Source organism: Heptranchias perlo, chromosome 21 (assembly GCF_035084215.1).
Source record: "Heptranchias perlo isolate sHepPer1 chromosome 21, sHepPer1.hap1, whole genome shotgun sequence".
Lineage (NCBI taxonomy): Eukaryota > Metazoa > Chordata > Chondrichthyes > Hexanchiformes > Hexanchidae > Heptranchias > Heptranchias perlo.
The window spans coordinates 47900362-47911091 of NC_090345.1; the positions used below are offsets into that span (position 1 = coordinate 47900362).

The 10730-nt window shown below is 45.7% G+C and overlaps 1 non-coding gene across 1 annotated transcript; it reads left to right on the forward strand.

Moving 5' to 3' along the window:
• Positions 1-2915: 2915 nt before the first annotated feature.
• trnas-uga (transfer RNA serine (anticodon UGA)) lies at positions 2916-2997 on the forward strand. Its single transcript has one exon. It is a non-coding gene; the product is annotated as a tRNA-Ser (tRNA).
• Positions 2998-10730: the final 7733 nt, after the last annotated feature.

Consider the following 10730-nt stretch of genomic DNA (forward strand, 5'->3'; position numbering starts at 1 on the left):
AACTTCCATTTTTTTTATGATTCACAGCAAGACTGGGCTTTCGCAAACTTTGCCGGGGTTGCTGTTTGTAAGCCCTGCCCGCAACCATTGATAAGTAAAGTACTGAGGACCGACAGTTTTTAAATTCGTAATGAAGTCATTAGAAGTGGTGAAGCTAACTGTAAAAACATCTAAAAAATACACCAAACATGGACATTTGAGGATGGATTTCCTTCACGGCCCCTGGGAAATCAGCGTTCCCCAGGTTCTGCCCGATCTCTGCCCCCACAATGCTGCCCGGGATTTGGCAGGGATCTCCCGCAGAAGGTCACTGGGCCTGCACCTGTAATAAACATAGGCCCAGCATTACAATGTAAAGGAGATGGGAGAAGGCCCTCCCAACCTCCCTCCTTAGTTTCCTCATCCTATGTCCATTAGGTGCCCCAGCAGAGGGGCGACTGAAAACACCTCAGTTTCACTTCTCTTCTCATAAATAATAAATCACATGCCTGTCCCTTTCATGGGCTGAAATCCTTGTTTTTGACGAAAAGCAAAATACTGCAGATGATGGAAATCTGAAACAAAAACAGAAAATGCTGGAAGCACTCAGCAGGTCAGGCAGCATCAAGACAAGTCAATGTTTTGGGTGGAACTCTTTGTCAAACCTGTTTTGACAAAGGATTCACACCCGAAATATTGACTTGTCTGTTTGTCTTCCTAAATGCTGCCTGTCCTTCTGAGTGTTTCCAGCATTTCTGTTTACACTTCCTTCAGATCACTTACTTCTAATCGCAAAAACTGACCTGCAATTTTAGCTTCCAGCTTCCACCTCCCAGTCTCTTGTTTAAAACCCGACTGCCTTTGTCCCTTTTCTCAGTTAATACTGGCCCCAGCTAGCAGAAGGCCAGTACCTCTTACACCTTCCCATGCAAGGATTCACCAACAGGCCTGTCAACCAAACTGACTACCCCATTCTCCATATGGATATCCTCCATGGATGCTTCACGCCGTGCCCACTGGATAGAATTGTCCTCACCACAGTAAGTGTGAATATTTCTTTGGCCACCTGAGACAAGATGATGAATTCTTTAATGTCCCTGGTCATCCTGGCTCATGAGCCTAGCAAGAGGCAAATTGAACCTCCTCATATCAATTTGAAATAGCCCTGAGTTGTAACATCACTCAAGTTAGCTTGTTCGGCTTTGAAACCCATTCTCTAATTCCCCCAACCTGTGGCCTTTCTTTTTAAACCTCTATGTATTCATTTTGTTTTAAAACACAACTCTTAAAAATAATTCAATTCTGTGAAAAAAAAAATCAAAAGTCTTGAAACTTGATAATTCTCAACCCCATATATTTGGAAGAAGGGCCTCAAACCCAAACAATGAGATGAATGGCCTGAACTTAAAATATTGAAGTGAAATACTTTGACCCCAAACATTTCAATAAAATGGTCTCAACCGTAAACAATTAGAGGAAGACCACAACCCCAACCATTGAGATGATGGATCTTGACCCCAGTTAGATGAACGATTTAGATCCCAACATTTAGATGAAGCAACTCAAACACAAACATTTAGATGGTGAGTCTCGACTCCAAACATTTAGATGGTGAGTCTCGACTCCAAACATTTAGATGGTGAGTCTCGACTCCAAACATTTAGATGAAGGATCTTGACTTCAAAGAATTATATGAACTGTTTTGATCCTAAACCATCAAACAAATTTTGTTTGATAATCGCTCCTGTGAAGTGCCTTGGGATGTTTTACTACGTTAAAGGCGCTATATAAATGCAAGTTGTTGTTGTGAACAACTCGGGAAAGGGCCTCAATTACAAATATTATATGAAGGGCCACAATACCGAACGTGAACATGTCTATTCTGATTTCTGATGCTGATTGATCTATTGTGTATTCCCAGGATTTCCTGTTGTTATTTAAAGAGGAAACTTAGTAACTTTATTCCTTATTATACATTTATCTAGGTGCAGAAATGGAATTGGAAAAATTGACAAATGGTGCAGTTGTTTAAACCTGGAGCTACGTTTATTTTTTCAGAGTGAGACAAAAATCCAAATTTACTAGTGATTAAAATTTACCAACTGTCACTTGACATCTGCTAACAGAACTTTAACCTGTGACTATATGCTGTGTAACCCAGAGTCCTGCACCAGCACCACCACAGAATCCATGTTCTGGTTGGCTGCTACAGCATGAGACTGACAAAGAAGCTGCTGATCGGTCAAGAAACTAAAGAGAGAGAGAGCAAAGAAATCCGGAGAAAGCAAAGAAGCTGGAGAGAGAGTGCAAAGAAAGCTGGAGAGAGAGAGAGCAAAGAAAGCTGGAGAGAGAGTGCAAAGAAATCCGGAGAGAGCAAAGAAAGCTGGAGAGAGAGTGCAAAGAAATCCGGAGAGAGCAAAGAAAGCCGGAGAGAGAGTGCAAAGAAAGCTGGAGAGAGAGTGCTAAGAAAGTCAGGGAGAGAGAGTGCAAAGAAAGCTGGAGAGAGAGTGCTAAGAAAGTCAGGGAGAGAGAGTGCAAAGAAAGCTGGAGAGAGAGTGCTAAGAAAGTCAGGGAGAGAGAGTGCAAAGAAAGCTGGAGAGAGAGTGCTAAGAAAGTCAGGGAGAGAGAGTGCAACTAAAGCTGGAGAGAGTGCTAAGAAAGTCAGGGAGAAAGAGTGCAAAGAAAGCTGGAGAGAGAGTGCAAAGAAAGCCGGAGAAAGAGTGCAAAGAAATCCGGAGAAAGCAAAGAAAGCCGGAGAGAGAGTGCAATCTTGAGCCGGAGAGAGAGTGTAAAGAAAGCCGGAGAGAGAGTGCAATCTTGAGCTGGAGTGAGGTTACGACTGAAAGTTGGAGCCTGGGACCGAAGTTCGGGTAACACGGTGAAGCGGGGCGGGGCGGGGCGGTGAAGGGCGCTCTGCTGCCCTCTGTCTCTATGTAGCAGCGATGGCCGAGTGGTTAAGGCGTTGGACTTGAAATCCAATGGGGTCTCCCCGCGCAGGTTCGAACCCTGCTCGCTGCGGTCCTGAAGTTTTAAATTTTCAGCCATAAATACACAAACGGAAAAGACTCCTTCGCGATGCAGCAAATACACATATTCTGGTGGTTCGATCTGCCGCAAGCTGCGAGTTCCTGCAGCCCGGGGCGCTCCGGGGAGCTGTCGCTTACCTCAGGTTCGCAGTAATTAAATCCCAAATTATCACAGCTAATTCCTCCCTAAATAAACAGAGGGAGTGCTTCATATTCCCGACTGTAAACACCATCGGGTCAATCTCAGCAAACATGCACAGTAAATATCCAATCAATTCCAGCCCTGTGAGTTGGACACAAGCTATTTTTGTGTCTATCATAAACGACATTGAAAGGGCCGCTGAGTTTCATAGTGTGCAACTCAAGATAGTGGATTTTATGAATTATTCCGGGGGACGCCGGATGCAAAGTCTGTGGTTGCGATTTGTACTCAGAATTGAGGCTTTGTGCTAACTTTGAGGGTCACAGCAGGTGTCAGTTGGCTTGTCTCGCATCTTTCTTTCCTGGCCCCCATGTTCCACAGATACCCAGTGCTGGCTTGGTAGGGTGTTGGTCCGAGATTGTCATCATTTGAACTTGGTTTTTTTATTCATTCATGGGATGTGGGCGTCGCTGGCGAGGCCTGCATTTATTGCCCATCCCTAATTGCCCTTGAGAAGGTGGTGGTGAGCCGCCTTCTTGAACCGCTGCAGTCCGTGTGGTGACGGTTCTCCCACAGTGCTGTTAGGAAGGGAGTTCCAGGATTTTGACCCAGTGATGATGAAGGAACGGCGATATATTTCCAAGTCGGGATGGTGTGTGACTTGGAGGGGAACGTGCAGGTGGTGTTGTTCCCATATGCCTGCTGCCCTTGTCCTTCTATTGTAAACAATTTTACAACACCAAGTTATAGTCCAGCAATTTTATTTTAAATTCACAAGCTTTCGGAGGCTTCCTCCTTCGTCAGGTGAACGATGTGAAAAATCGTTCACATGACGAAGGAGGAAGCCTCCGAAAGCTTGTGAATTTAAAATAAAATTGCTGGACTATAACTTGGTGTTGTAAAATTGTTTACAATTGTCAACCCCAGTCCATCACCGGCATCTCCACATCTTGTCCTTCTAGGTGGTAGAGGTCGCGGGTTTGGGAGGTGCTGTCAAAGAAGCCTTGGCGAGTTGCTGCAGTGCATCCTGTGGAAGGTACACACTGCAGCCACAGTGCGCCGGTGGTGAAGGGAGTGAATGTTTAGGGTGGTGGATGGGGTGCCAATCAAGCGGGCTGCTTTGTCCTGGATGGTGTTGAGCTTCTTGAGTGTGGTTGGAGTGTCCCACTACAGCAGTAGCAACCTGAAAAGGTGAGTCCTCCTCTGTCTTTGGGTAGTTTATCAAAATTCCTCTGCACTAGGATAGGTAAATGTCCTATATCCCATTCCAGTTTGCAAGCTAGCTATACGCAGTATCCCAAAATCATGAGCTACTTTCCCTGCAGGCTATGCATTTGTCCAGTATTTCCTTGTTTCCTGATATTTTATATTTTTCATGTGTGTCTAGTGGAGTATGGCCCAACCAAAATATAGAAATACGGCAATTGTTATAGAATCATAGAAATTACAGCTATTCTGCCCATCGTACCTGCGCCAGTGCTGGCTCCTTAACTGGAGAAATCTAAGCTAATCCTTTTCCCCTACTTTTTCCCTCTATCTTCTCATAATCTTAATTTTCAAATAGTAATCCATTTCTCTTTTAAATGATGTTATCAGGGGTAATTTTCTGACTTAGTGCTCCCGTTAGGGTGCCTCACCCTCCAGGACCGCATGCTGGAGATTTGGATTCTGCATGGAAGGAGGCCATTCAGCCCATCGAGTCCGTGCCTGCTCTCTGCAAAAGCAATCCATCTAGTCCCACTCCCTCGCCCTATCCCCGTAGCCCTGCAAATTTTTTCCCTTCAAGTACTTCTCCAATTCCCTTTTGAAAGCCACGATTGAATCTGCCTCCACCACCCCCTCGGGCAGTGCATTCCAGATTATAACCACTCGCTGTGTAAAAAAGCTTTTCCTCATGTCACCTTTGGTTCTTTTGCCAATCACAATATGGCCAAATGCGGCTGAATATAGACAAATCTGAAGTAGTACATGCTGAAAAAAGGAACAAAAATGGAAATATACCTTAAGTGGTAAAATTCCCTATGGAGTGGAGAGATAGCAAGAGATCGGGAGGCTCAGATAGGCAGATCTTTAAAATCAGGAGTGCAGATGGGAAAAGCCCTAGAAAGGGTAATTGGGATCCTGAGTTTTATATATAGTGGCATTAAATACAAAAACAAGGAGGCAGTGATGAAAGTTTAAAGATAATGGTTGGAGCACTGTGTGCAGTTTTGGGTACCCAGTATAGAAAGAATATTGGAGCCATGGAGCGGGTGCAGTGTAGATTCTGTAGGATATAGTGCCAGTCTTGGCTCAGCGGTCGCACACTTACCTCTCAGTCAGAAAGTCCTAGATTCCAGCCTCACTCCAGAAAAGTGTTTCTGAAGTGCAGTCACTGTTGTAATGTAGGAAACGTGGCAGCCAATTTGTGCACAGCAAGATCCCACAAACAGCAGTGTGATAATGATAAGATAATCTGTTTTTACTGATGTTGGTTGAGGGATAAATATTAGCCAGGAGAGCAGGAGAATTCTCCAGCTCTTCTTTGAATAATGCCATGGGAGTGAAGAGATAGCGAGAGATCTGGAGGCTCAGATACACGGATCTTTAACAGCAGGAGTGCATATTTCTGTCCACTGGAGTATCAGCCGAGATTTGGTGCTCAAGTCTCTGTAATGGGACTTGAACCCATAATGTTCTGACATAGAGACAGAAGTGCTACCAACTGAGCATGGCTGACAGCTGGTCCTGGTATTTTATTTTAGTAAATGGAAGGTTTGAACCAATCAGAATAAATTTTCCTACCTTCTAAAAACCCTTTTTGTTCTATGGATATATTCATGCTATACAAAGCTTTTATTTATACCAGCAGATCTCCCATGGTGTTGCTCATAGTGAACTAGGGGATGTGCTGGTTTCTAACAACAACAACAACAAACTTGCATTTATATAGCGCCTTTAACAATGTAATACATCCCAAGGCGCTTCACAGGAGCTTGAGCAAACAAAATTTGACACCGAGCCACATAAGGAGATATTAGGACAGGTGACCAAAAGCTTGGTCAAAGAGGTAGGTTTTAAAAAGTGCCTTAAAGGGGGAGGGAGAGGTGGAGAGACAGAGAGGTTTAGGGAGGGAGTTCCAGAGCTTAGGGCCTAGGCAGATTAAGGCACGGCCACCAATGGTGAAGTGATTAAAATCAGGGGTGCGCAAGAGACAAGAATTGGAGAAGCCCAGAGATCTCGGAGGGTTGTAGGGCTGGAGGAGGTTCCAGAGATAGGGAGGGGCGAGGACATGGAGGGATTTGAAAACAAAGATGAGAATTTTAAAATCAAGGCGCTGCTGGACCGGGAACCAATGTAGGTCAGTGAGCACAGGGGTGATGGGTGAACGGGACTTGGTGCAAGTTAGGATACAGGCAGCAGAATTTTGGGTGAGCTCAAGTTTAAGGAGGGTGGAAGATGGGAGGCCGGCCAGGAGAGCATTGGAATAGTCGAGTCTAGAGGTAACAAAGGCATGGATGAGGGTTTCAGCAGCAGATGAGCTGAGGCAGGAGCAGAGTTGGGTGCTGTTACAGAGGTGGAAGTAGGCGGTCTTGGTGATGGGGCAGATATGGGGTCAGAAGCTCAGCTCAGGGTCAGATAGGATGCCAAGGTCACAAACAGTCTGGTTCAGCCTCAAGACAGTGACCAGGGAGGTGGATGGAATCGGTGGCGAGGGAACGGAGTTTGTGGCGGGGACTGATGACAATGGCATCGGTCTTCCCAATATTTAATTGGAGCAAATTTCTGCTCATCTAATACTGGATGTCGGACAAGCAGTGTTACAAATATAGGCAATGGAGGGGTCGAGGGAGGTGGTGGTGAGGTAGAGCTGGGTGTCGTCAGGGTACATTTGGAACCCGTCGTGTTTTCGGATGATGTCGCTGAGGGGCAGCATGTAGATGAGAAATAGGAGGGGGCCGAGGATGGATCCTTAGGGGACTCCAGAGGTAATGATGCAGGAGTGGGAAGAGAAGCCATTGCAGAACAACAGGAGTATTATACCATGTGATGCAAAATGTATTGTACAATATAGCTAATGAGAAATATTTCAATTGCAATAGTGGCACATGGGAACTAAGAGCAGACTGGAACGCCCATACTACTGTCACTGGGCACTGAGGTTACACATGCAGAGGGATCTGAATGCTTGTGCACACGCAGAGACTCAAAAGACATAGGGAGGAAAGGCTCGGCTGTACAAAGTAAGCTCTTGGAAAGGAGGAAAATCAAGTGCAGGCCCATGAGAGAGGGTAGGCCTCTGGGGCAAAACCTACTGACAGATTTTGAACAGGACATGGTAAATTTTATGGATAAATTGAAATATTTTGTCGAGAATTATTTATGTTTTTTGTGCGTGTGTTATGCTATAAATTAACCTTTTTTTAGGTGTGAAGAGTTAGCTCAAGAAACATGATCACTTAAGAAGTTGTAAAAATCATTTGAGTGGTTTAATTGTTTGGTTTTACGGTGATTGTTGACTGTGACTGGTAGCTTTTTTAACCTTGCTAGTGAATGAAGCTGATTTTTGATTGGTTTATATTTAGTCAATGGGCTATTTGAGCCAGTTAGCTCATGATTACCTTACCAGATGGTGTGGCTATTTGAGTCAATCAGGACCCTGTTTCCTACAGACGCTTGAGGTTTGAAGTGTGATGCCCTGCAGATGCACGTTAGAGGCAAAACAATGAGTTACTCTAATTGATCTTCTTTGGTATTGCTCATGGGTATCTTTGATCTGGAGCATGGTTAAGATACTAAAATGGAGCTATGTTTAATCTCCCTGTTCCTTGTTTACTCTCCCTGTTTACTCTCCCTGTTCCCTGTGGACTTCCACACCGCCTGAGGAAGGGGAAAGCCCCCGAAAGCTTGTGGGATTAAAAATAAAATCGTTGGACTATAACTTGGTGTTGTAAAATTGTTTACAATTGTTAACCCCAGTCCATCACCGGCATCTCCACATCATGTTCCTTTAAAGCCACTGCTCAGGTGCTGTCTGTGGGGAAGTGGTCTAAAATGGTCAATAGGGAATGGTAGCTGCTTGCAAATTCCTGATGTCACTTAGTGGTTAATTGTATTTTTCCCCAGTCTATATTAGGGTAATTGAAGTCTCTGACTATTACTGTTCGATTATTTTTACATTTTTCTGAAATTTGCCTGCAGATTTGCTCCTCTATCTCCTTCTCTCTATTTTGGGGGTCTGTAGTAAACACCCAGCAATGTAACAGCTCCTTTTCTGTTCCTTAATTCTAACCAACTAGATTCAGTCTTTGAACCCTCGAGTATATCGTCCCTCTGTAGAACTGTAATGTTATCCTTGATCAATACTGCCACCCACCATTCTTTTTTCCTTCCTTATGTGAGATTTTACTCTCAGTTACCGGTAATTGACCCAACTCCAATTTGGTAAAAAGGTGCTTTATTGGATTCACAAAAGGACCAACACACGCAGTGGTTTACAATACAGAGCAGGAGATCATATCACCCATCCCACAATGGGTAGAGTCGTGTCTGCCTAGGAGTTTTGAAGAAAGCGCTTTCCAACCTGCCTGGGGTTCCTTCATCTTCTGTTTATTTCTCATGTCTTCTGCCCCGCCTGGAGTGACCTCTTGGAACCCTTGTTCCCTGTCCTACTCCACCTGGAGTGACCTCTGTTGATCCGGATTGTTCATTGAATTGTTGAATAGCTGTTTGGCTGGATTCCAATGCTACCAGTCTCACTCCTGCTAAATCTCTACAGCCTGATATCAGTGCGAGGTCCTCTTTTTATGCCACTTTTGGGGGTGGGCCCAGGGCCAGCTATTGACAGGGGTCCTTGCCCTATTGGGGTCTCCAAAAAGGCGAGGTGTCCAATGGTGCCTCGAGTTCTTTGCCTCGAAGAGATAAAGGGGTCAGCCTCCCTGTTATCCCACACCTTTCAGGGGTCTGCAAAAGCAGCTTGTGGCCCACCTCTGGCCTTAACCAATCATGACTTTACACAGTGGCTCGATACTGTTCTGGCCTTCCTTATCGGGTCTTGCCCCCGTGTCAAGGCTGGGAATCCATGGTTCCCTGGCCTCCCCCGACTCCCTCAGATTCCAGGCCAGGTCCTCCCTTCACTCCCTCAGATTCCAGGCCAGGTCCTCCCTCCACTCCCTCAGATTCCAAGCCAGGTGTTATGGGCCTGCCTTGTAAGGCTCCATTATTCATGTACCCAGGATCTGATTAGATTCCCAGCTTCAGCTGAATCAAAGATCTTTTCGCCTACACACCTGAGCTAACCAGAGGGTGGAATGCGGAGGCTGTTGGCCTTTCTTGTAAGTTGCTGTAATCCGAGAGCCCCCTGCCCTGATATCAGTCCTGCTCGATTCATACATCCAGTACCAGATTATTTAATTCCATACAGTCATATAAAAGAGAAAGATACACGTGCAGACGCCATTGTAGCTAGTTCACTGTACTATGAACAAGGGTACAATCTTACAGTCCCTGCCTTGAGGGGGAGGAGTCCTCTCCGGCCCCTCACTTTAGCTCTCTCATAAACTGAGTTGTTTGCAGATGCTCAGTACGACGTCTTAATTTAGCAATTACGCATTTAACAATGTGAGGAAATGCTCATCAGGAGCTGCAATACCACAAGGAGGTGAGAGGCGGTACACACCCAGTGGTGGACTGATATCTTCAAACCTATGTCCCACCAGTGTGATTCCTCCTCAAGATGCTCAATATCATCGTCTATCAGGGCATTCTCTTCTTGGAGCAGGTAGAAATGTTTTAGGGAGGTGTTTAGTAGTGTTACCAGATCTTGAAAGTCCTCGGTTAGCGGGGGAATGTCATATCCGAAGCTGGCTATGTACGTATGCAACTCAGTCCTAAGGGAGTCATTTATTGTCAGCTTGATTTGCGTATGGTCCTTGATGTTTAACAGCACCTGCTGTCCAATCATAGAGGGTAAGTGAGGCTTGAAGCAGAAACCAGAGGTTGTCTCCGTAGAGCATGCTACTGACTGCCGTGGTCACGCAATACCTGCCCTTGCCTTGGGGGCTGTAACGCAGTGGATACTGCCACCCTGCCAGGGCTGACGTGGTACAGTTGGTGCTGCCTGTGTCCCAGCTGAACCCGCATGTGGGTATGTAGTGGATGGCAACATCATAGGGGCGTAACCAGGCATCCTGAGCCCGAGCACATCCCGATAGGTCGGGGGCTATCCAGGTGTAGTCACAACTGTCACAAAGGAAGGGGATGTTCGTGTTTCACTAGTACCTGTCCCTGCTTTACTCCTATGTTCACCACCCTGAACACCGGACTAGTGCCTTATAAGGGGAATCCTCACTACAAGCCCCATGTAGGATTATCCCTCGGATGCATGTTCTGATTGGATGCTACAAACATGGGGGCCCAGGTGTACCCTAGTAAGCCTTCTCACCTGACACATTTGGGGAATTAGGGTGTCATGCCTGATATTCCATCTTTTAAAGTCTTTATTGGTCACCCAGTGGGGTAGGAGCCCTGATCCGATCAGGCAGAGCTTTTCCCTGGCCTGCTTGATCTTCCAAGCTCTGTACGCTGTGCAGGTGATTCCCATA